The 18,556-nt window shown below is 44.2% G+C and overlaps 1 protein-coding gene across 1 annotated transcript in view; it reads right to left on the bottom strand.

The window, feature by feature from the left end:
• The window catches only part of LOC121006072 (zinc finger protein 287-like), a 519,245-nt gene that overhangs the window by 212,822 nt on the left and 287,867 nt on the right, over window positions 1–18,556 (bottom strand). The window lies entirely within an intron of this gene.

Genomic DNA, 18,556 nt, shown 5'->3' with positions numbered 1-18,556 from the left:
GGATACTTTCCTGGCAAGGCAACGCCGGAGCTGACACTTGCCAGCTAATTTATATATGCCACAAGATGAAGGGTTTTCCAGGATTTTTTAACTGATAACGTTTTCTATGGATTGGTCATCGATGTCAAATCGGTGGGGGTCCGACACCCAGACCCACACCGATCAGCTGTTTGAGAAGGCAACGGCGCTCCTGTGAGTGGTATCGCGCTCAGCCTCATTCACTTCTATGGGGCTGAGCTGCTCCTAGGCCAGGTTATCGATGAATGTGTTATCACTGGCCTAGGAAAAGCTGAGAGAAGGCCTTGGCACTCACAGGAGCACTGCTGCCTTCCTAAACGGCTTATAGGCAGGGGTTCCGGGTGTCCTCGAGGATAGGTCATTAGTCGTAAAGTCTCAGAAAACCCCTTTAAACTTAGTTGTTTTGGTAGGTTCTGGTAGGTTACTGCTTTGGCAACAGCTTTGTTTCTACTTGATTTAACTTCACTTATACCGCAGTGTTCGTGGTTTGTAAGGGTACATTTTACTAACAGACTCCCTTTAAAATGTTTTTGGGGAACACTGTTATGGTTGTCCATGCTTCATCAGAGTGGGAAAAGGTAAATGAACTTGAGACTTACTTGAAGCAATTTGTTCTTCCTTTTATCACTGACCGTTCCCAAGAAATCTAGTAACCATAACTTGTAATATTATTATTTTCCAGGTCCCTTTTAAATAGGACATTCATTTCTGTGTAGTAGCAAAGGTATATGGGCTCAGCCTAGGTCAGTGACGACTAACCTCCGGCACTCCAGCTGTGGTAAAACTACGACTCCCAGCATGCTTCATTCAGGTCTATGGAGTTCTGAAAACAGCCAAGCACGTGTGCATCTTGGAAGTTGTAGTTTTACCACAGCTGCAGTGCCGGAGGTTTGCCATCACAGGCCTAGGTGATAGGTGTAAGAAGAAGAAAAAGGAATTTTACCGTCTGGAGAGGGGGGGATACTTCTATCAGTCATTACATTGTGATTATCTATATACCTTCAGCGGGGAATGAAAGTGTTGGTCTACACAAATCCTCCAAGACCTTATGTGACTCACTGTATGTGCAGAATTAACCTGGATGTATCCATGATACAATTATCGCTTTGTGGGAAAAGATTCAGTTAAAATTGTAATTTATACATTAAAACTAGGCTGGAGCAAATAGAGATTCAAATCATAGATCCGAAGTCGATTCGTTCAAAAACTTTGATTTTAATGCTGTTCCCTTACAGCATCAAAATGTATCGTCTCTGTGTAGGCAAACTTTGTATCGGCCAAAATTGTGCAAGACTTTGGAGAATTAGTACAGTATTCCTATCTGCGTATTTATAAACATTTTAAAATATGAATCCTAAGTGGGTTTTGGTACTGGCTGGTACCTAGGTGCCAAAGCCCAATTCGGATTCCTATTTTAAAATGTTTTTAAATACGCAGATAGAAATACTGTACTAATTCACTGAAGTCTCACGCAACTTCGGCCGATACGAAGTTTGCCTACACAGAGACGATACATTTTAATGCTGTACGGAGATCTATGATCCGAAGCTCGATTTTTTTTTTTTTTTTTTTTTTTTATTTTTTTTATTTTTTTTTTTTTTTTTTTTTTGCTCAAGCCTAATTAAAATCTCAGCTTTTTTGTGCACATGTATCAGTGACTGACTGCTATCTATGTATACACACCCATACAAAGAACTAGGGTTGTCACGATACCAAAATTTTGATTAGATTTCGATACCATAAAAAAGTATTGCGATACTCTATACCAGGGGTACTCAACTAGTTTTATTAAAGGTCCACATACCTGGATCTGCAGTCAGGTGAAGGTCCGAGCTGAACGCCAACAGTAAAGATGCCATGCGATCATGTGATCCATGCGCGTGGGGCGCTCTGACGTTATAGTGGAGCGCCCCGGGTAAGTCCCAGAATTAGTAATGGCCACATTAGTGCCCCAGTAAGAATAATGTTCCCATTAGTGCCCCCAGTAAGAGTAATGCCCCCATTAGTGCCCCCCCTTCTCTGCTTTTGCAAAAAAATTAAAATAATAATTAGCATTCACCTGGCTGCGGTGAACATTCGCTGCCGACTGCAAGCTCAGGACCGGTGCTCCAACGTGATGACGTCTTGTAGGTCCTGTCCTGAGCTTCTAGTCAGCAGGGAGTGTTCTCCACAGCGTGAGCAAATGGAGGTGGAGGTACCGTAACTTTATTTATTTTTTTACTAGCACAAGTAGCGGTGGAGGTAAATGCTGTACTAATGGGCGTTCCATGATGGAAGCGCTCATTAGTAAGGGTAATTTCACAATTGCAGCAGGACGGATCCGACAGGCTGCTCACCCTGTCAGATCCATCTTGCCACTACTTCGCCGTGCCACTGCTCTGTGCCCATCGACTATAATGGGGATGGGGGCAAATCTACGGCGCAGCGCGGTGAGAGGCCGCCAGACTAAAAGTACTACATGTCCGACTTTTTCATCTGGCGGCCTCACGCCGTGTACTGCCATGCTGCGCCGTAGCTCCACTCCCGCTATAGTCCATGGGGAGTGGCAGTCCGGCGAAATAGTGGCAGGACGGATCTGACAGGGTGAACAGCCTGTCGGATCCGTCCTGCCGCAAGTGTGAAAGTACCCTAACAGTCCTTACAGGAAAATTCTGGCACCGGCAAGGGAACTAAAATACCAGCCTTGCTGGTGAACTACTGGCCGGGTGGCAACCCAAGCCACAGAACAGACATATGATAGTTTTGTTCCGCATCCAATTCCCATTATTGGGGGATTGGATGCGGCCCCTTAATTACAATGGGGCCACAAGAGATGCAGACAGCACACTGTGTGCTGTCTGCATCTTTTTCCGCTCCATTGAAACTAAGGGGTCCGCATCCAATGCCCCAATAATGGGAATTGGATGCGGAACAAAACTATCATGGTTTGATGGGGCTTTATCACTTTATTTAATCAGGTTACCTTTAATTTTAAAGAAGATGGCCCAGGAGAGATGGGAACACAACACTGACTGGAGTCCTTTCCTGCAGTCAGTGACGTGTTCCCGCCTCTCTGTAGCCCTCTCCACGCCCCCCTTCCTCCCCAAATGTGACATTTATATCATTGGTGGCAGTGGTGATGTCTCTCCCCTCTCCAGCAGCACGTAAGTGTCCTTTGGAGCTTAAAGCTCCCTTACGTGCTGCCGCTGCTGCAGGGGAGGAGGGACCTGTGAGCGCACTGAGGGAGAAAGCTCCCTCCACGTGCAGGTGCCGGATGAAAGCGCTGGTGCCTGCATGTGGAGGGAGCCGTCTCTCACTGGGGCAGGAAGAAGTGCGCCGGTAAGCTCCTCCTCCTGCACATACCAGAGTGTGCAGGAGGAGGAGCGCTACATGTGGAGGGAGCCCTGTCTCACTGCGCTGTGGGACAGGCGGAAGTGCGCCGGTAAGCTCCTCCTCCTGCACGGCACAGTGTGCAGGAGAGGAGGAGCGCTCTGCAGGATGGCCGGGGTCCGGACAACTGGCGGCTGCGGTCCGTATTTGGACCGCGGTCCGCCAGTTGAGTACCCCTGCTCTATACCATTCGATACCACGCGAAAAAAATAATACCCCAAAAAAGCCGCGTGCCTTCCACGATAATCGAACAGTCCTTTCCTATTTTTGGGGCGGACAAGGTGACTAAAAAATGGCGAATCGCACAGTTTTTATATTTATTTCTATTACGGCGTTCATCGCATAGGAATTTCATTTTTTTTTGCATTTTAATAGTTTGGACTTTTTGGACGTGGCGATATGTAATATGTATTTATTTATATATTTTATATGTAAAATTGGGAAAGGGGGTGATTTATACTTAATATTTCGGTGTGTTTTTTTTTTAACCTTTTTAATAACTATTTCCCCCTTAGGGGCTAGAACCTGGGATCTTTTGATCCCTTGTTCTATTCACCCTAATAGAGATTGCACCACCAATGAAGAGGGTGGAGGGGACCCGGTGGCCACTGCCACCAATGATTTCATGTTGGGGGGGGGGGGAAGCACTGCGCCACCAATGTTGTTAAACCATTAATAAAAATACAGGAGGCGTGTGCCGGTTGCAGAATCACATAGCCGGCACCTGACCTCTATGACAGGGAACTGCGATCAGTGGCAGTTACACCTCAGGTGCCGCACAAAGTATAGGTAAATGGCAAATCCCGGTATTGAATCAATACCGGTACAAAAATATTGATTGGGTATCGATAATTCGATACCCGGTGCAACCCTGCAGAGAATTCTTTGAGCCACTGATAAGACGGCCCTCATGTACAACTGAGATCAGAAAGAGCAGAGATTTAAAGACTATGCACACCTTTGGGGGCAACTTTTTTTATTATTGCATTGTACTCATGAGGTAAAAAAATCTTTTTTATGGTCTTTATTAAAAATATGGAGTCCTTTTCTCTGTACAGAGCTGAGATGCTCTATTAGCAAGATCTGTATTTTCTCTTTGCTCCGTCATACAGGGAGCTGACAGTCTCGTTATCTCTGCTCTATGACCTTATAAACGCTAATTAAAGCTCAATCCTTATCTTGATAAGGATGTGGCTTAAATAAACGTTTATTACTTCTTAGTAATTTAGAGATAAAGGTTATTAGATGACAGGCACAAAGCGAAAGTCAAAGAAGGGTGAGGTATATATGTAAAAACATATATACCTAAAAAAGTGACCACACTGTTGGCGCCAGTCTATTCGTCCCAACTGGTGCTAGTGCTACGATTTCCTTAAAAGTGGTAGATTATCGCACAGGAGTACGTGTAGTAGACCAAATAGAGTGGTATATCTGTACCGGTCTATGACCATGGACAGGTATCCGTGGTTTTCCTGAGAGATTCAGGATGCCACTAGCTCACGTTCAGGCCACAGCGTAATAACAGCTAAACATTAGAAACCAATGGAAGATAAAATTTAAATTGAACTCTCTTTACCAGGGAGGAATCTACCACTTTTAAGGAAATTGTAGCACTATCTCCAGTTGGGACGAATAGACTGGTGCCAACAGTGGTAACTTTTTTAGGTATATATGTTCTTACATATAAACCTCACCCTTCTTGGTCTTTTACCTATGATGTTGCGGGTCTCCGCACATAGGTGACCATCATTGGCAACCTCACTACACCCTGAACACTCCATTATACACTGTATTCTCAACTTCCATCAAAAAATCTCCAGATCCACCCTTTGGCACCCTGCCAGTTAATCTCTGACTCCACCTGAATTCATGTCAGGGTTGTCGTAGACTAACCCATTACTTTTTTTTTTTCCCTATCCATAACTCATTTTGCTCGGCCGATGGGAGACAATGGCCAATCAGAGGAGCAGTGGCAGACTCAGGTTGGACCTATGTTGAGAACGATCTACCAAATCTCTTAGGACTCTTTCAAAGAGAAATCAAATCCATCATGCCAACATACGTATTTAATAGATTGGACACGAACATCACCGGGACATGGCCATCTATGGATAATCAACAACCAAACCACCATGTCGGAAGAATAAACAGAACCTGATAGAGACTGTCATAAACTTTCTACGCAGTGAGATTGACTGTTTTTTTTCTATCATGTTATATTAAGCTCGGCCTCATTCTGGTGATCAAGAGAAAACATATATGTAAAAACTTAGGGAACCTTTTAACCCGTTCCACACATGCCCATCCTAAGCTTACTACCACCAAGGGATATCCATCAGGGATCACCCCCTAGACATGAATTCCTAAGAAGGTTCGAGTACAATGAGGTTCGCACTAAGTGCAGAAAACTGCTCAGATTACAACCAAAATAGGATCAGGTCCTGGGAACGTAAATCCTACCATAGATCTAATAAACCAAGATTTGTTCTCGACCACCCTTATGAGAGGAAGAACACACAGGACCCGCTACCACCCCTAGTAGCATTCCCTCTTGAAGCCAAGAAGACACACTCAGTTGGTTGCAATACCTCGTTTTACTAAAACCTTCTATAATAAGGACTTTCACAATAACCGAGGGACCAGAAGACCCCCCAGCCCTACAAAAAAACTCCCCTGTCAGCTTACTTCCACCAGATCGCCCTATGGGGAGGCCTCACTCACGACCTACTCCGCCAGAAGATGGGCCCCGAATGGAAACAAAAAAGCCTGACACACCGCAACTCTCCAATAAAAATCCCCCATCATCGATCCCCACCACGAGTAATGCTGATCCCAAGCCCGGCAATCCAAGATTGGACACTACGGAGGGTACACAGACACTAGTGAATCTTTCCATCTACTCCACACCAATCCGTACGGGAAGATCACCACTCTTGACTAACCAGGGCTCTACGCCTCTCAATACCCATCTCGGTACTTTTGCATCTGCCCAACCTGAGAACGTTCAATTAGAGTCTACTTTGAACTTATCCACCTACTCTTCCTCCACCACACAATCTGATTTTTTTTTTAGCCTTACCACCAAATCTATCCAAGAGTCCTTTTTTAGGGAAAATAACACCGAACGTCACTCCACCGGATCAAACACCTCCCAAGAAAAAGATTCTATTGAGTATCCAACTATTGAGCCCCTTTCTGACCCCGATAGGCCCAAAAACATCCTCCCCAGTCAACAGAATCTCAAGATAATGCACTTTTTCACTCCCTTATCCTCCTCACGAAAACGTCCAAAAAACTAGTCAGAGGAGGCAAATCCAAACATACCAGAAAAGAAAAAACTAAAACAACAATCAGAGTAGATAATGACACAAATAATACCAACGACCAAAATTCTTCTACCCATGAAAAAGACAAAGGAATTTTCAATCTCTCTAAATATACTCTGAAACCGAATGAAATAAAACTACTCGGCAAAGGTCTGTCATTCTGTCCGACAAACGAACCAGACCCCTTCAAATTATTCGTAAACTCACCCTCAAATGGCACTTTAGAATTAATGAATTAATCTCACCAGTCCCAGAGCAATCATCCAAATCTACAGTAAAGAATGCTACAAACCAAATTTCATCTAATTCTACGGTAACAACTGGTAATTCAGTCACCTATTCACAAGACCCCACCCCCATACCCTCCAAACTTCGTAATAAGTCCACATTCTATCCATTGGAGAACAGAGGCCCACATTTAGAGAGCTATTATAACATGGTTCTTGATGTCTTCAAGACCATGCTCACCAACAATCAGAAACACAGAATCTCACCCCCTCAGAAAAAAGGGCCCTAAAAAGCCTGAGGAAGAACAAAGGAGTGGTCATCAAAAATGCAGATAGGGGCGGAGGGATAGTAATAATGGACTCAGATTATTACCTTACAGAGGCAAATAAGATACTCTCTGACCCTGAATATTATAGAACCCTGGACGAGGATCCGTCCGGATTATTCAAGAAATCCTTGACGGAACTAATAGAATTTGGCTTCACTGCAGGAATCATTGATAAAAAAGAAATACAGTTTCTTTCCCCACTTTACCCCTCAACAGCAAAATTTTACTTTTTACCCAAAATACACAAATCCACCACCCATCCCCCGGGAAGACCCATCATTTCAGGCATCGATTCACTTAAATCCAATCTTTCAGCATATATATTTTTTTTCTTACAAAAAGACGTTCAATCTCTCCCCTCCTACCTCAGAGATTTTGCAAGGGAAAAATGAGCATGTTTGGGTGACCCTTGATGTGGCCTCCCTGTACAGCAACATCAGACGCTATTTGGGACTCGCAGCTATTAAATATTTCCTCGGTCAAGACCCTATGCAAATCTTTTTATGGGCCTATTTGAGGAACAGTATGGTCTTCTCAATCACTAAAATATCAGATTTTACCGTTGTTACATAGATGACATCATTTTTATCTGGGATAGCAGTACGGAGGACCTTTTAGATTTCATTAAAGATTTAAATCAGAATGAGTGGGGCCTAACATTTAGGCCCGTTTTCCGCGCGGGTGCAATGCGTGAGGTGAACGCATTGCACCCGCACTGAATCCGGACCCATTCATTTCTATGGGGCTGTGCACATGAGCGGTGATTTTCACGCATCACTTGTGCGTTGCGTGAAAATCGCAGCATGCTCCTCTTTGTGCGTTTTTCACGTAACGCAGGCCCCATAGAAATGAATGGGGTTGCGTGAAAATCGCAAGCAAGTGCGGATGCGGTGCGATTTTCACGCACGGTTGCTAGGTGACGATCGGGATGGAGACCCGATCATTATTATTTCCCCTTATAACATGGTTATAAGGGAAAATAATAGCATTCTAAATACAGAATGCTAAGTAAAATAGGGCTGGAGGGGATAGTGATGGATCATGTGATGAGCGTAGTGACGTCATCAAAGGTCCTATTCCTCACAGAACAAGACAGAAGAGATGCCGGCTGCGCGAACAAGTGGATTAAGGTGAGTTAAATTTTTTTAATTTATTTTTTAACCCCTCCAGCCCTATTTTACTTAGCATTCTGTATTCAGAATGCTATTATTTTCCCTTATAACCATGTTATAAGGGGAAATAATATAATCTACACTACAACTAACCCAAACCTGAACTTCTGTGAAGAAGTTCGGGTCTGGGTACCACAGTCAGTTTTTTATCACACGTGTGCAAAACACATTGCACCCGCGCGATAAAAACTGAACATCGGAATGCAATCGCAGTCAAAACTGACTGCAATTGCGTTCCTACTCGCGAGGGTTTGCCGCAATGCACCGGAACCCATCCGGACCTAATCCGGATACGCTCATCTGCAAGGGGCCTTAGCCTTGACCATCACCGCCCAGGAGGCAATCTTTCTAGATATACACAGAAGCTCGAAGTCCAATATGATCACAACAAAAATACTCTTCAAAAAAGTTGATGCGAATAGCTATTTGGAATTCAAAAGTTGCCACCATGCTAAATGGGAGAAGAATATCCCTTTTAGCCAGATGAAGAGGATAAGAAGGAACTGTTCCAACGATCACGAACCCTTAAGTTATATCAACAAGAAACACTAAAAGCGAAATTGGTGGAGACAGACACCAAAAAAGACCCCCACCTCAATCTGATTACTAGGTACAATGTTAAACACACCCTAATTAGAAAAATACTGATGAAACATTGGAACATTCTGCAGAAAGATCCAATCCTGGGGAGCGTCTTACCTCTAGCTCCACATTTAGGAGAGGGCAGACTGAAAAATATTATAGCCCCCTCTTGTCCTAATTTGAAACAAGATGCACATACCCTCAGGAGACTTCTGGCTGACTCACAAAAAAAACAGGAAAAGGGCTTTCAAATGTCATATCAAGAGGTGCAAATGCTGCAGTATGATAACCCTTAATAGGAAAGAAATATACATTGCTGGATCCGGCAAGGAATTTAACCTTAGACATAAAATGAATTGTGCGACTAGAAATGTGGTGTACCTACTGAAATGTCCTTGCAAACTACAATATGTTGGCAGGACCACCCAAATGCTGAGGAAACGAATGAACGAGCATAGTTCAAACATTAACCGTAAGATCATGACACACAGTGCTTCAAGACACTTCTACGAACACCATGCGAGCAATTCTTCCCTTCTGAAAGTCACCCCATTAGAATGGGTCCCATCCTCCTATTAACTGTCCAGAAAGGAGATGTACTGGATATACCGTCTAAACACCCTGTCCCCCTTTGGCCATAATGAGACCCTCGAACATACTAATTATTAGCTGTTTTTGAAAAGAAAAAATCTGGAAGAGGGACATAGTGATTTTTTTATGTCTGAATATTCTGTATCCTATTCTAGATATCCGCTAGATCTTTAAATTTTTATGCTCATCCCCTCTCTCTGTTATATATGCACAAGCAAATCACTTTTTTCACCAACTAGGCTTAATCCTGAACACTATACACAAACGAAAGGTACATTTGCACATCTTGAGATATATATATATATATTTTTTTTTATTTTTTTTTTAGATATGAGGTATATGTATTTCATATGCTGTATCTATTTTATGTGTACCATATGTGTGTGTGTATTTGTTATATACACACATTTATTTGTATGTATGTACGGACATATTTATATATATATTTCGATATACCACGAGTCTGGACATGGTGTGGAACGCATACCGATATTAGCAGATGTACACCCTGCGACAATCCACCCATGACGATTGATTAGACAGATCCTAGATAAAAAAAAATTCAGATCAGCATATTGCACACTCTGCACTAGGTTTTATTAATGTCTAATTGTATTGTCTAGTCCATCTGTTTGTTCAGATTCCAATGGTTTTATACTCTACTGCCCCCCCCTTCATATTTGTGTACCATTTATATATCTCCTTTATACATTTTTTACTATTTATTCCCCCTTTTTCTAGGTATCTACTTATCTATTTATTTAATTTATACACTGCTCAAAAAAATAAAGGGAACACTTAAACAACACAATGGAACTCCAAGTCAATCACACTTCTGTGAAATCAAACTGTCCACTTAGGAAGCAACACTGAGTGACAATCAATTTCACATGCTGTTGTGCAAATGGGATAGACAACAGGTGGAAATTATAGGCAATTAGCAAGACACCCCCAATAAAGGAGTGGTTCTGCAGGTGGTCACCACAGACCACTTCTCAGTTCCTATGCTTCCTGGCTGATGTTTTGGTCACTTTTGAATGCTGGCGGTGCTTTCACTCTAGTGGTAACATGAGACGGAGTCTACAACCCACACAAGTGGCTCAGGTAGTGCAGCTTATCCAGGATGGCACATCAATGCGAGCTGTGGCAAGAAGGTTTGCTGTGTCTGTCAGCGTAGTGTCCAGAGCATGGAGGCGCTACCAGGAGACAGGCCATTACATCAGGAGACGTAGAGGAGGCCGTAGGAGGGCAACAACCCAGCAGCAGGACTGCTACCTCCGCCATTGTGCAAGGAGGAACAGTAGGAGCACTGCCAGAGCCCTGCAAAATGACCTCCATCAGGCCACAAATGTGCATGTGTCTGCTCAAACGGTCAGAAACAGACTCCATGAGGGCCCGACGTCCACAGGTGGGGGTTGGGCTTACAGCCCAACACCGTGCAGGACGTTTGGCATTTGCCAGAGAACACCAAGATTGGCAAATTCGCCACTGGCGCCCTGTGCTCTTCACAGATGAAAGCAGGTTCACACTGAGCAGATGTGACAGAGTCTGGAGACGCTGTGGAGAACGTTCTGCTGCCTGCAACATCCTCCAGCATGACCGGTTTGGCATTGGGTCAGTAATGGTGTGGGGTGGCATTTCTTTGGAGGGCCGCACAGCCCTCCATGTGCTCGCCAGAGGTAGCCTGACTGCCATTAGGTATCGAGATGAGATCCTCAGACCCCTTGTGAGACCATATGCTGGTGCGGTTGGCCCTGGGTTCCTCCTAATGCAAGACAATGCTAGACCTCATGTGGCTGGAGTGTGTTAGCAGTTACTGCAAGACAAAGGCATTGATGCTATGGACTGGCCCGCCCGTTCCCCAGACCTGAATCCAATTGAGCACATCTGGGACATCATGTCTTGTGAGGCTTACATAATAGAAACCACCCAAAAATGACCCCATTCTAGAAACTACACCCCTCAAGGTATTCAAAACTGTTTTTACAAACTTTGTTAACCCTTTAAGTCTTCCATAAGACTTAATGGCAAATTTTTGGAAAATTTTCCATTTTAATCCATTTTTTCCAGCAATAAAGTAAGGGTTAACAGCCAAACAAAACTCAATATGGGTTGCCCTGATTCTGTAGTTTGCAAAAACACCCCATATGTGGTCGTAAACTACTGTTTGCCCAAATGGAAGCACATAGAAAGAGGGGAACGCCATATGAGTTTTGGAAGGCAGATTTTGCAGGACTGGTTTTGTTTATACCATGTCCCATTTGAAGCCCCCTGTTGCACCCCTAGAATAGAAATTTCAAAAAAGTGACTCCATCTAAGAAAGTACAGTCGTGGCCAAAAGTTTTGAGAATGACACAAATATTAGTTTTCACAAAGTTTGCTGCTAAACTGCTTTTAGATCTTTGTTTCAGTTGTTTCTGTGATGTAGTAAAATATATTTACACGCACTTCATACGTTTCAAAGGCTTTTATCGACAATTACATGACATTTATGCAAAGAGTCAGTATTTGCAGTGTTGGCCCTTCTTTTTCAGGACCTCTGCAATTCGACTGTGCATGCTCTCAATCAACTTCTGGGCCAATTCCTGACTGATAGCAACCCATTCTTTCATAATCACTTCTTGGAGTTTGTCAGAATTAGTGGGTTTTTGTTTGTCCACCTGCCTCTTGAGGATTGACCACAAGTTCTCAATGGGATTAAGATTTGGGGAGTTTCCAGGCCAGGGCCCCAAAATGTCAACGTTTTGGTCCCCGAGCCACTTATTTATCACTTTTGCCTTATGGCACGGTGCTCCATCGTGCTGGAAAATGCATTGTTCTTCTCCAAACTGTTGTTGGATTGTTGGAAGAAGTTGCTGTTGGAGGGTGTTTTGGTACCATTCTTTATTCATGGCTGTGTTTTGGGGCAAAATTGTGAGTGAGCCCACTCCCTTGGATGAGAAGCAACCCCACACATGAATGGTCTCAGGATGCTTTACTGTTGGCATGACACAGGACTGATCGTAGCGCTCACCTTTTCTTCTCCGGACAAGCCTTTTTCCAGATTCCCCAAACAACCGGAAAGAGGCTTCATCGGAGAATATGACTTTGCCCCAGTCCTCAGCAATCCATTCACCATACTTTCTGCAGAAGATCAATCTGTCCCTGATGTTTTTTCTGGAGAGAAGTGGCTTCTTTGCTGGCCTTCTTGACACCAGGCCATCTTCCAAAAGTCTTTGCCTCACTGTGCGTGCAGATGCGCTCACACCTGCCTGCTGCCATTCCTGAGCAAGCTCTGCACTGGTGGCACTCCGATCCCGCAGCTGAATACTCTTTAGGAGACGATCCTGGCGCTTGCTGGACTTTCTTGGACGCCCTGAAGCCTTCTTAACAAGAATTGAACCTCTTTCCTTGAAGTTCTTGATGATCCTATAAATTGTTGATTGAGGTGCAATCTTAGTAGCCACAATATCCTTGCCTGTGAAGCCATTTTTATGCAACGCAATGATGGCTGCACGCGTTTCTTTGCAGGTCACCGTGGTTAACAATGGAAGAACAGTGATTTCAAGCATCACCCTCCTTTTAACATGTCAAGTCTGCCATTTTAACCCAATCAGCCTGACATAATGATCTCCAGCCTTGTGCTCGTCAACATTCTCACCTGAGTTAACAAGACGATTACTGAAATTATCTCAGCAGGTCCTTTAATGACAGCAATGAAATGCAGTCGAAAGTTTTTTTGGGATTAAGTTAATTTTCATGGCAAAGAAAGACTATGCAATTCATCTGATCACTCTTCATAACATTCTGGAGTATATGCAAATTGCTATTATAAAAACTTAAGCAGCAACTTTTCCAATTTCCAATATTTATGTAATTCTCAAAACTTTTGGCCACTACTGTACACCCTTCAAGGTATTCAAAACTGGGTTTACAAACTTTGTTAACCCTTTAGGTGTTCCACAAGAGTTAATGGCAGATGGAGAAACAATTTAGAAATTTCTATTTTTTGGAAAATTTTCCATTTTAACCCTTACTTTATTACTGAAAAAAATGGGTTAACAGCCAAACAAAACTCAAAATGGGTTGTCCTGATCCTGTAGTTTGCAGAAACACCCCAAATGTGGTCGTAAACTACTATTTGGCTAAACAGCAGGACATAGAAAAAGGGGAACGCCATATGGTTTTTGGAAGGCAGATTTTGCTGGACTGGTTTATTTACACCATGTACCCTTTAAGCCCCCTGATGCACCCCTAGAGTAGAAACTCCATAAAAGTGACCCCATCTAGGAAACTACGGGATAAGGTGGTTGTTGTTTTGGGACTATTTTAGGGGTAAATATGATTTTTGGTTGCTCTATATTACACTTTTTTGAGGCAAGGTAACAAAAAATTTAAATTCTAAAATTGTTTCTACATTCGCTATTTAGTTTTGTGGAACACCTAAAGGGTTAACAAAGTTTGTAAAGTAACTTTTGAATACCTTGAGGAGTGTAGTTTCTTAGATGGGGTCACTTTTTTGGAGTTTCTAGTCTAGGCTACATCAGGGGGGCTTCTAATGGGACATGGTGTCAAAAAAAACTGTCCATCAAAATCTGCCTTCCAGAAACCATATGGAGTTCCCTTTGTTCTACGCCCTGCCATGTGGCTATATAGCCATTTACGACCACATATGGGGTGTTTCTGCAAACTACAGAATCAGGGCCATAAATATTGAGTTTTGTTTGGCTGTTAACCCTTGCTTTATTACCGGCAAAAAAGGATTCAAATGGAAATTTTGCCCACAAATTTGTGTTTTGGCACCGTTTTTATTTTATATTTTTAACGCTGTTCATCCGAGGAGTTTGGTCAAATGTTATTTTTATAGGGCAGATTCTTATGAACGCGGCGATACCTAATATGTCTACATTTTAGAAGTTATTTAGATTTTACACTACATTATCATTTTAGGAACCAAAAATAATTATTTTAGTATCTCCATAGCCTGGGAGCAAAATTTTTATTTTTTTAGTTGGGCGACTATCTAATGTAGGGGGTCATTTCTTGCGGGTATCGATGGCGGTTTTATTGGCACTAATTGGGGGTGCATATGACATTTTGTTAGCTCGCTATTACACTTTTTCTGATGTTAGGTGACAAAAAAATGGCTTTTTTTTACCCTTTTTTTTTTTTTTAAAACGCTGTTCATCCGGGGGGGGGTTGGGTTAAATGTTATTTTTATAGAGACGATTTTTACGGACGCGACGATGCCCAATATGTATGGCTCTCAGACTTTGGAGACACTAAGCAGGCATCCTAAAACTGCGGCCCTCCAGATGTTGTAAAACTACAATTCCCACCATGCCCTGCTGATGGCTGTAGGTTGTCTGGGCATGCTGGGAGTTATAGTTTTACAACATCTGGAGGGCCACAGTTTGAGGATGCCTGCACTAAAACTAATATTTTTTTGGGGAAAAAAAAATGTTTCTGTGTCTCCAAAGTCTGAGACATAGTTTTTTATGTTCTCTAGGGGACTGTTGGAGATTATAAAAATGTAGTACTCCATGGAAGTGTGATACTCCCTGAAGCAATCGATAACGCAGAGGCCCGGATGATCAGGGCAAGTGTCACATTGACTAGTGGTGTCCTTCCGTATCCCCCTCTTGTGACACACTCTGCATCTTTTTTGGGTTCGTCCCTTCTTTCCAGTATGGGGGACCACACCTGGAAAATGTTGGCCAGGGGCGATCCGGGCGCCTCCAATTCCCGAGGTACTCCGGCCCGCTCTTTCCCGGTCCAAAAAGATCAGGTCTTTGAGGACTGCCTCATAGAATTGGAGGAATGTCCTTGTGCTGCCAGCGCTTCGGGATAGTACAAAAGAGTTGTACATGGCAACCTGTACCAAGTAGACCGCAACTTTTTTGTACCATGCCCGGGTTTTGCGCATGGCGTTATATGGCTTGAGGACTTGATCAGAGAGATCAACTCCTCCCATATACCGATTGTAGTCGACGATACAATCGGGCTTGAGGACCATTGCCGCGGTACCTCGCACAGAGACGGGGGTGGTGCTGTTACCGTGGATTGTGGACAGCATAAGGACATCCCTCTTGTCCTTATACCTGACCAGCAACAGGCTTCCACTGGTAAGGGCACGGGTCTCACCCCTGGGGATAGGTACCTGGAGGGGGTGGGCAGGAAGGCCGCGTTGATTTTTCCGCACGGTCCCACAAGCGAACGTGGATCTGGCGGCAAGGGACCTGAACAAGGGAATGCTGGTATAAAAGTTGTCCACGTACAAGTGGTAACCCTTATCCAGCAGTGGGTACATAAGGTCCCACACGAGTTTCCCGGTAACACCCAGAGTGAGGGGACATTCTGGGGGTTGAATCCGGGAATCTCGCCCCTCGTACACACAAAATTTGTATGTGTACCCTGAGGTACTCTCACAAATTTTGTATAGCTTCACACCATACCTCGCCCGCTTTGTGGGAATGTATTGGCGGAAACTGAGTCTCCCCTTGAACGCAACGAGAGACTCATCAACCGCGACCTCCCTTCCAGGTACGTAGGCCTTCTGAAATGTGGCCCCAAAGTGATCGATGACCGGCCGTATCTTATACAGCCAGTCATAGGCAGGATCACCTCGGGGGGGACATGCTGCATTATCGGAATAATGCAGACATTTCCGGATGGCCTCAAACCGGGAGCGTGTCATGGCCGTACTGTTCAGTGGGGTCTGGTATAGGACGTCCCCACTCCAGTATTGCCTGACACTGGGTTTTTGCACTAGACCCATATGCAGCACGAGGCCCCAAAATGTCCTCATCTCGGCTGCACTGACCGGCGTCCAGCCACCGGGTCTAGCCAAAAATGAGCCCGGGTTTTGAGCGACGAACTGTTGGGCGTACAGATTCGTCTGCTCCACCATCAGATTCACCAGTGGGTTACTGAAAAAAAAGCTAAAAAAGTCAATTTCAGTAAACCCCACTGTGGGAATCTGGATTGCCAGCAAAATCCGGAATCTCAAAGTCCACTGGGGGACACCAGCTAAGTTCATCGGCAGGGGGCTCCGGTGGGCTTATTTGATGGGCCGGGAAACCAGTACGAACCCCGGGGCGGCTCGTACTAGGGTGGGCCACAGGATCCCTAGCATGTGGGGCCCCTGGATCCGCCTGGCGGCGTCTCCTCGTCATCAGATGATGAAGAGGATGCGGATGACAAAAGGAACGTGGGGTCATCCTCATGGGATGCGGGGGGGGCAAGTGGCAGGGGGGGTCTGGGGTCTGAAAGCTGAAACAAAAAAGTTTAGAATAAATGTGCTTTTTTTTTTTTTTTTTAACTTTTCCCTTCTATCCCTGCCTAACGGTGCCTCTCCCTCACTGACCCTAACCTACCTGGAGGGTGATGGGTGCAGGAGGGTGATGGATTACAATTAGGGGGACTCAGGAGCTGGTGCTGCAGGGTGCTCGTGCAGAACATGAAGAGGAGGGGAGAGAGGAGCGCAGGAAGTTTGAATCTCGCGCCTCTCTCCCCTGCACCAATCAGCACCCTGGACAGCAGCGTTCAGCACCAAGGCCAGCACTGCCTCTCCAAATGATTGGTGGTGTATAATCACGCCACCGATCGCAGTCTTTTTCCGGTTCATTGACCTGCGGTTTTCTGCAATCGCCGGTACGGGGGGGTCAAATGACCCCCCTGGCGTTGTTACAGGATGCCGGCTGAATGATTTCAGCCGGCATCCCGTTCCGATTAACCCCCGCGGCGCCGGCATCGCGATTTAAAGCCATGACGTACCGGTACGTCATGTGTCCTTAAGGACTCTGGAAACATGCCGTACCGGTACGTCATGTGTCCTTAAGGGGTTAAAGAAGCCCTCTATGGATATTTAATTATGTTTTATTTTTAAATAAACGAGTGCATTCCACCGTGAAACTCATTACTCCCGATACCGGAAGTGACGCCACAGATCCACTTCCTGGTGCTCTTTTTCCCTGCTCCTGACTGTTGCACGTGTATATAAATCCTGGCACATCACTATTGTTTACTGCTGCTTACTACTGCTCCTGAGGAAGGTGTTCTTGATAACCCCGAAACGCGTTGAGCTACATCTGTCTTTACAATAAAGGAATTGACAAGAAGTACTGTCCAAAAGACTGCTGTCTCTTCCTAAGATTCTACAGGCGATCCAGGCGAGGGAGGTGGTTTTGTGGGTGTCTTGAGCTTTATCCCACAAGACTCCTCCCTGGTAAAGTGAGTTCAATTTAATTTTAATTTTATCTTCAATTGGTTTCTAATGTTTAGCTGTTATTAGTCTGTGGACTGAATGTGAGCTAGTGCCACCCTTAATCTCTCAGGGAAACCACGGATACCTGTCCATGGTCATAGACCGGTACAGATCTACCACTCTATTTGGTCTACTACACGTACTCCTGTGCGATAATCTACCACTTTTAAGGAAATCGTAGCACTAGCTCCAGTTGGGATGAATAGACTGGCGCCAACAGTGTGGTCACTTTTTTAGGTATATATGTTTTTACATATATACCTCACCCTTCTTTGTCTTTTACCTATGATGTAGCGGGTCTCCGCACATAGGTGACCATCATTGGCAGCCTCTCTACACCCTGAATACCCCATTATACACTGTCTGTATTCTCACCTTCCATCAAAAAATCTCCAGATCCACCCTTTGGCGCCCTGCCAGTTAATCTCTGACTCCACCTGAATTCACTTCAGGGTTGTCGTCGACTAACCCTCTACTTTTTTTTCCCGTATCCATAACACAAAGTGAAAGTACCATTCACACAGCTAGAAAAACAGTTAACCATTTGTGACACAATGGCTCAATATTTTTAATAAAGAACAAATCCCAAAAATTATTTTAAGGCAAAAATGAGTAAACTGCAATCATAAAAAAATAATAATATTGCACCCAAAGGTGTACATAGCCTATAAATGTATTAATTGCAAGTTTTACTTAC

This window comes from Bufo bufo, chromosome 6 (assembly GCF_905171765.1).
Source record: "Bufo bufo chromosome 6, aBufBuf1.1, whole genome shotgun sequence".
Lineage (NCBI taxonomy): Eukaryota > Metazoa > Chordata > Amphibia > Anura > Bufonidae > Bufo > Bufo bufo.
Note: the sequence above shows the minus strand (reverse complement) of the source record. Positions and strands in the feature narration are given on the sequence as shown.